Source organism: Lathyrus oleraceus, chromosome 4 (genome assembly GCF_024323335.1).
Source record: "Lathyrus oleraceus cultivar Zhongwan6 chromosome 4, CAAS_Psat_ZW6_1.0, whole genome shotgun sequence".
Classification (NCBI taxonomy): domain Eukaryota; kingdom Viridiplantae; phylum Streptophyta; class Magnoliopsida; order Fabales; family Fabaceae; genus Lathyrus; species Lathyrus oleraceus.
The window spans coordinates 127,676,121-127,684,494 of record NC_066582.1 but is presented as its reverse complement, the minus strand read 5'-3'; the positions used below and the strand labels follow the sequence as shown (position 1 = coordinate 127,684,494).

The 8,374-nt window shown below is 39.6% G+C and overlaps 1 non-coding gene across 1 annotated transcript; it reads right to left on the bottom strand.

Moving 5' to 3' along the window:
- Window positions 1–5,007: 5,007 nt before the first annotated feature.
- On the bottom strand, window positions 5,008–5,114 carry LOC127077527 (small nucleolar RNA R71). The gene has a single exon (XR_007787325.1). It is a non-coding gene; the product is annotated as a small nucleolar RNA R71 (small nucleolar RNA).
- Between the last annotated feature and the right edge of the window lie 3,260 nt (window positions 5,115–8,374).

Genomic DNA, 8,374 nt, shown 5'->3' with positions numbered 1-8,374 from the left:
GGCTCCGTGGCCGAATGTTGTTCAATAAAAGCACCAAGTAAGCCCTTGCTTCCAAATTCAGATTCTCCCTCTTCCAAGACTTTGGAAATCCTTGATCATTCAAATAAAATATCCTTCCCTCAAGGCACAAATGAGCACTAATAGTAGAAAGGTCCCAATCATTGGCCATTTCTTTGGCACCGTATTCGCACCGCCCGTCATCCGCCAAAGTGAGAGGATGACCCAAATAAGCGTTAATTGCATCCCTATTGAAGGTGATGATCTTCCCCCTCAACCTGGTTTGGTAATGATATGCTACTACTTCCTCCAATTGAAGAGCATTGGCATAAAATTCACACACAATGTCGTAGTTGATCTCCGGTTCTGGCTCACAGATTTTGCTCCACTTTCTCCTTTCAAAGTTTGGCACCAGCTTCCTATAATTGCCACCCGGTGACAAACGAATGAATCTTTCTGATTGAATGGTCCTCTTAATCAGTTTTTCAAACCTTTCCTCGTGCTCATCACTAATGAATCTTCGCACAGATCTTGAAGGACCGGAGCTCACTGTTTTTGTGCGTTTCGACATTTGCAATAAAACCACAAGCAACCATACAATAGCCAAGATTGAAGTCAACATACATAATCAACAAAAATGAAACTGAGATTTTCCCAGTTCGCGGCGCAAAGGCCCGATTGCGGCGTGATCCCTGCGAACCAGAAAACTCAGCAGCCATAGGGTTTTCCTACTGCTTAAATTTTTTCACAATCGATATCATAAACTCTTAACCTATCCTAATTTGAAGCATCTCTACACATGCAAGGTGAATTTCAGCAAATAAATCATCCTCTAACAAACACCCTAGTTCACCTTGATGAGAGACAAAGAAGGAAAAGGGAAAAAAATTACACATACCTTTGTTGAGAGAAGGGGATTGAATTGATTCTTGCTAAAAAATTTGGGATTATTGAGATGGAGAGGGTTAAGTTTGAATTTGGAAGTGAGATAGTGAAAATGGTGAAGAGAGATATGAAGTTACAAAATATGATAATGAAACAAAAGTAACACAAAATAGAAATTAAATGGGTCTGCCACGCTCAGTTCGCGGCGCAAACTTAAATTTTCCATTCAGTTCGCAGGGCGAATTGAAGGAATTTTCAAAAAATTTCTGGAAATTGGACAGACCTCCATTTTTCTCTAGAAAACCAAAACAGAATATATTACACAACTGAAATAACAAAAATTGAAATGCGTGCTTACGAAGTTGGATTTCCTCCTAAGAAGTGCTTAGTTTAACGTCGTTTGAGCTCAACGGTTCAGTGATACTTCACGGTCCGGCGAGCGAAATGACATAATTGACTTGCGCCTCATTTAAATCTTTTTTGAGCAAATTACTCAAGGGCTTTGCTATCTTTGAGAAGTCCTTGATGAATCTTCGATAAAATCTGGCATGTCCAAGAAAGCTTCTTATTCCTTTGATGTTTGTTGGAGGTGGTAGTTTTTCAATGACTTCCACCTTTGCTCTATCAACTTCTAGCCCTTTGGAAGAGATTTTGTGACCAAGAACAACACCTTCGGTGACCATAAAATTGCATTTCTCCCAATTGAGCACTAGATTTGTTTCCACACATCTTTCCAACACCATATCAAGATTTTTCAAGCATAAGTCAAAGGACAACCCATAAACGGAAAAGTCATCCATAAACACCTCAATGCATTCTTCGATCAAATCCGAGAATATTGCTTGCATACACCGTTGAAATGTTGCCGGTGCATTACATAATCCAAAAGGCATTCTTCGGTAAGCAAAAATTCCGAAAGGACATGTAAAATTCGTTTTCTCATGATCCGCCGGATTGACCAAAATTTGATTGTAACCCGAATAACCATCTAAGAAACAATAGAAATTCTTGCCGGCCAACCTTTCCAACATTTGATCCATGAAAGGTAGCGGGAAGTGATCTTTCCTTGTAGCTTGATTTAGCCTCCTATAGTCAATGCACATCCTCCATCCGGTTACCGTTCTGGTTGGAATCAACTCATTTTTATCATTTTTGACAACCGTCATACCATCCTTCTTTGGAACTACTTGCACCGGACTCACCCATTCACTATCGGAGATAGGATAAATCATCCCGACCTCCAATAGTTTGACAACTTCTTTTCTCACCACTTCTTTCATTGATGGATTTAAGTGCCTTTGAGGTTGTGCAACGGGTTTGAAATTTTCTTCCATCATGATCTTATGCATACAATAAGCCGGACTAATACCCTTTAAATCGGATAATACCCACCCTATTGCACCTTCATTCTTTTTCAGCACTTGTATCAATTTATGCTCCTCTTTTGTGGACAAGGCATTGCTAATGATCATCGATTTAGTACAATCATCACCAAGGAACCCATATTTCAAGTGTAGAGGTAGCATCTTCAACTCTAGTTTTGGCTCTTCCACTTTCTTTTTCACATCCAAGTCCTTATTTTTCTCCTCATGATAAGCAATCTCTCCGCAAAACTCCAATTCATGCAAAATTGCTTCAATTTGTTTTTCTTCATTTTCGGTTAAAACATCGTAAGCTCCTATAAGATCTCTCTCTAACGGATTAGAAAAATGAACATGATTTGCAACCTCCATGGTTTCCTCCTCGGTGGCATCGATTCAGAAAGAGTCATGCTTGTCATTAGGGTGCTTCATGGCCTCAAAAAGATTGAAAGTTACCTCTTCATCTTGCACTCTTACTTTCATGAGTCCATCATCAATGTCAATCATCATTCGGGCTGTTTTCTGATAGCACAAAAACACATCAGATAATTGCCTTGATTTACACTCAAAGATCATACCATTTCAGTTAATAACTCGATTATTCCGCAAGTATTTGAGTTGTTTTGTATGTATTTAAATCTCCAAGCATTAATAAGCAAAAGGAAGAAAGGGAAGAAAAACAAGAGGAAATAGATGAGAAAGCACAGCAAAAAGCAGAAAACAGGAAATGCAGAATTTGTTGATGTGACGACCGTCACAGATTCATGACGCTCGTCACGACCCAGACTGTGACGAGCGTCACAGAGCCATGACGAGCGTCACGCGGCCACAATATGCGCTTTGAAACAGTCAATCACAGGCATCCAAACGTGCCTAAATTCCCTCCAACAAACTTACTCCCATAGATTCCTCATTCAAACCAAGTCTTCCTTGAATATCTCAACCACCAAGACCTAAAGGAGCACTATATAAAGCACCAAAATGGGAAAAATTGGGGACGCTCTGCAATTTAGTTTTACAACTTTCTAGCTTTTTAGTATTTTCTTTTCAGCAACCTTGTTTCCGTTGCCTTATTTTATTCGCCATTCTTTTTAGTAATTCTGTTTTTCCCTTTTTCCTTCCCGTTTTCCAGATAGCCATAGTAGTAGTTTCCTACACTGGGAAACTACTACACTTTATTTAAATTTTAGTAAGTAATTTGTATTGAAGAAGCAAAGCCTACCGACTTGTGGAGGATTGCCCAAGTACTCCAAGAATCGTTATACTCTGTTACTTCGATTATCAGGTTTTTATTGAAGTATTATTATTATTGTCCAATTATTACTATAATTATGTTTGCCGCATTGTTGATCTGTTTATGCGTTGTGTTTGCCTTATTTAACATGTCCGACTAAATTACCGGTATCGGTATGTAGCAATTTAATTAGATGGAATTTAATAATAATCGGTGAAAACCCTTTTTCTCAAACAATCTTTTAGGCTGAAGTTTTTAATTTAAATTTAATTAACTTTATCATAAAAGCGTGAAAAGCTATTTAATACGATTTTTCCACAAGAGTGGGAAATTAACTAAGGTGAGAACCAACAACCGCGAGAGCGTGAGGCTCGAGCTGGATAGTAAAAATTAGGCATTGAGTTTAAAAACAGCGAGAGCACTTTAAAAGCAATTAGAACTTATTTATTTTCAAAAGGTAATTTTAACTTCAAATGGGACAGCGAGAGCGTACATTCTGACTTAAAGCTATAGGCCGAATCAACAACCACGAGAGTGTGAGATAAAGCCTTTTAAATAAATATTTTCTACTGAGAGATGTTTGGCATTTAAACTATTCACCGGTGACTTATCGAATCCCTGACAATTAATGCGTTGTATACTGATTCCTTCCATAAATTCTTTCTTAAAACTAAAATTCCCTTGGATTTGTTATTTTACCCCCGAACTTCTACTAATCAATTCCCTTAGCTAAACATTGTGACGTTAGTAACACTAGTTTGACCATAGGTCCCTGTGGGATCGATATCTTTTAAAACTAAAGCGACTGGATTGTGCACTTGCAGTCAAGTACCCGATAGACTATATTTTATATATAGCCTGACGAAGCATCAAGTTTTTGGCGCTGTTGCCGGGGACCTGTTTTAGTCGAATAGTGCGATTCTTTCGTTGCACAGTATAGACTAAGGTAAAAACAAAAACTAATCTTCTCTCCCTTCTTTCCCTGATTGTATGCCAAGTACTCGCTCACAAGGCGATAACTTAGCACCACCAATCCCTGAATTAGAGCATTTCTTATACATGAGACGCCGAATACACAAATATCAACAAAAGTACGATATTCCCGATATCTTCTCTCCTCCTAAACCAGAAGAAAAACCAAACATGGCTGAAGAAGGACCACATAATCGTCCTCTTAAATTCTATGCTACCTCGTCTCAATAAGAACCTCACAATAGCATTGCTGCCCCCGCTATAAATCGAAATAATTTCGAGCTGAAACCCTCACTATTATCAGCCGTCCAACAACATCAATTTGATGGAAATCCTACGGACGATCCTAATGAACACCTGACCAAGTTTGTGCAGTACGCCGATACTGTAAAGGCGAATGGTGTATCTCAAGATACGATAAGACTGCGTCTCTTTCCTTTCTCACTAAGAGACATAGCTTGGGCTTGGTTGCAATCCTTGCCATCCAACTCCGTTACAACAGGGGAAGAACTGAATAACGTTTTCTTATCCCGATACTTTCTGCCGAGCAAAATTGCTATGCTGAGAGCTCAAATCAACGGATTCAGACAAAAAGATATGAAATCTCTCTACGAAGCGTGTGAGAGATACAAGGACATGATGAGGATATGTCCATATCACGGTCTCGAAGACTGGGTGATCATTCACACATTTTATAATGGGCTTCTATATAACACAAGACTTACAGTAGACGCTGCCGCGGGCGGTGCACTTATGGATAAGCCATACACCGAAGCCTATCAACTCATTGAAAACATGGCCCCGAACCATTGCTAATGAGGAGGTGAAAGAACTCCAGTAGAAAAGTCCCAGACAAAGGGTGGAATGTACGAAATCAGTAGCCTTGACCATGTTCATGCAAAGGTAGATGCCCTTGTTCAATAATTAGATAACTTGACCATACCACCCGCAGCCACCATGGCTGTTGTAACTCCAAACTGCGAGTTATGTGGAAACCCTGGACACGCTGCACAAGAATGTCAAATATTAGCAGGAGTCCCAACCGATCAAGTGAATTACACATAAGGAAATCCCTATTCGAATACCTAAAACCCAGGTTGGAAAAACCATCCTAATTTCTCGTATAAGAATAACAATGCCCTTTATGCACCTGGGCAAGCACCAGCTATTCCGCCTGGATATCAAAAGCCATCTAATAATGCTCCTACCATGCCTAGGAAGTCAAATATCGAGTTAATGATGGAAAGCTTCATAGCTACCCAAGCACAGACAAACAAAGGCTTCTTGAACCAAAACATACATACTAGCGAGCAACTTAAACAACTAACGAACAAAGTAGACGCCTTAGCCACCCATAATAAAATGCTTGAAACACAGATTTCACAAGTGGCTCAACATCAAGCATCTACAGCCGCTCCAGTTGGAACATTTCCTGGACAGCCGCAACCCAATCCAAAAGGACATGCAAATGTCGTTATACTGAGGAGTGGAAAAGAAGTAGACGGACCCATAGATCCAAGACTCCAAAACCCTGCCATGTACCAAAAACCAGATAAAACCTCAACTGAGCAGGTGAAAGAACCAGAGGAAACAGAAGATAATACCCAAGAGGCCGAAGAGAAAGAAAAACCTTATGTGCCTTCACCTCCTTATAAACCACCCATTATGTATCCTCAAAGACTTAAGAGTTCTAAAACTGCGAATCAATTTAGGAAATATTTTGAACTTCTGAAGCAACTAAACATTACGATACCCTTTACAGAAGCCATCACACAAATGCCCTCCTATGCCAAATTTCTTAAGGAAATCCTATCCAATAAGAAAAAGATTGAGGATGACGAAACAGTTACACTTACTGCCGAGTGTAGCGCCATAATCCAGAATAACATGCCTCCCAAACTAAAGGACCCGGGTAGTTTCTCCATACCCTGTGTCATTGGAAAATTCGTCATAGACAAAGATCTATGCGATCTAGGAGCCAACATTAGTGTAATTCCCTTAACCATTTGTAAAAGGCTCAGTATGGGAGAATTAAGACTGACCAAGATGTCTGTTCAATTAGCTGACCGCTCAATCAAATATCCTGTCGGTATACTAGAGAATGTCCCAGTACGTGTAGGACAGTTTTACATTCTTACAGACTTCATAATCATGGACATCAAAGAAGATGCCAGTACACCTATCATACTAGGAAGCCCATTCTTGGCTACCACCGGAGCTATAATAGACGTAAAGAGAGGTAAGTTGACATTCGAAGTTAGAGAGGAAAAGGTTGAATTCATCTTGACCCAATTCTTACAAGCGCCAGATATAATGAAAATCCAAATCCCTCCAATCTTTGAAGACAATAATTGGCATGAACCATACAAAAACGAAAGTCTAAGTGAATGCTTAGCACTTACACCCGACCACATGCCATGCCCAAAGAAACCTGACTTGGAACTAAAAGCACTACCAAAGAACCTAAGATACGAATTCCTAGAAGCTGAACTAAAAAGACCAGTAATAGTCAACGCTGACTTAGGACAGATGGAAACTGAGAAATTATTAGATGTCCTAAGAAAATATTCGACAGTATTAGGATATAACGTCGCCGATCTAAAAGGAATAAGTCCTTCTATATGTATGCGTCACATTATGCTGGAGGAAGATTGTAAAACCTCTAGAGAACACCAGAGAAGGATCAACCCAATCCTAAGTACCGTAGTCAAGGATGAAGTAAAGAAACTTCTAGATGCTGGAATCATATACCCGATCTCTGATAGTCAATGGGTTAGCCCCGTTCATGTAGTACCCAAGAAAGGGGGTGTTACAGTTGTTAAGAACGAGAAGGGCGAGTCCATAGCACACAGAGTTGTGACCGAAATTAGAATGTGCATTGACTATAGAAAACTGAATAAAGCCACTCGTAAAGATCATTTCCCTCTACCCTTCATTGACCAAATGCTTGAACGATTGGCTAAGCATTCTCACTTCTGCTATCTAGACGGTTATTCAGGATTCTTTCAAATCCCAATCCATCCTGACGACCAAGAAAGTACTATCTTTACATGCCCTTATGGTACATTCGCCTACCTACGAATGCCATTTGGCTTATGTAACTCTCCCGCAACATTTCAAAGATGCATGATGGCAATCTTCGCCGATTTTATAGACGACATCATGGAAGTCTTCATGGACGATTTTTCTATTTGCGGGCAGAGTTTTGAAGGATGTCTATCTAACCTTGAAATGGTACTCGAAAGATGCGTGAAAGTAAACCTCGTTTTAAACTGGGAGAAATGCCATTTCATGGTTCAACAAGGAATTATATTAGGTCATGTGGTATCTGACAGAGGAATTGAAGTAGACAAAGCTAAAATCGAAATTATAGAGAACCTTCAACCTCCGAAAACCATACGAGAAATAAGAAGCTTTCTAGGACACGCCGGTTTCTACCGACGTTTTATTAAAGATTTCTCGAAAATAACCAAGCCACTTACAGGATTATTAATGAAAGACGCTGATTTCATATTTGATGAAAAATGCTTAACAACGTTCAATCAACTGAAAACATCTTTAATCACCGCACCCATAATGCAACCTCCTGACTGGAGATTACCTTTTGAAATCATGTGCGATGCGAGTGATTATGCAGTAGGCGCAGTACTAGGACAAAGGACGGATATGAAGCTTCATGCTATTTACTATGCAAGTAGAACACTAGATCCAGCCCAAATGAACTACACCACCACTAAAAAAGAACTTCTAGCAGTCATGTTCGCTTTGGACAAATTTCATTCCTACCTGGTAGGGGCAAAAATTATCATCTAGACCGACCACGCCGCTATTAGATATCTGTTAAGTAAGAAGGATGCCAAACCAAGACTTTTAAGATGGATCCTGCTCTTACAAGAATTTGATTTAGAGATAAAAGATAAGAAAG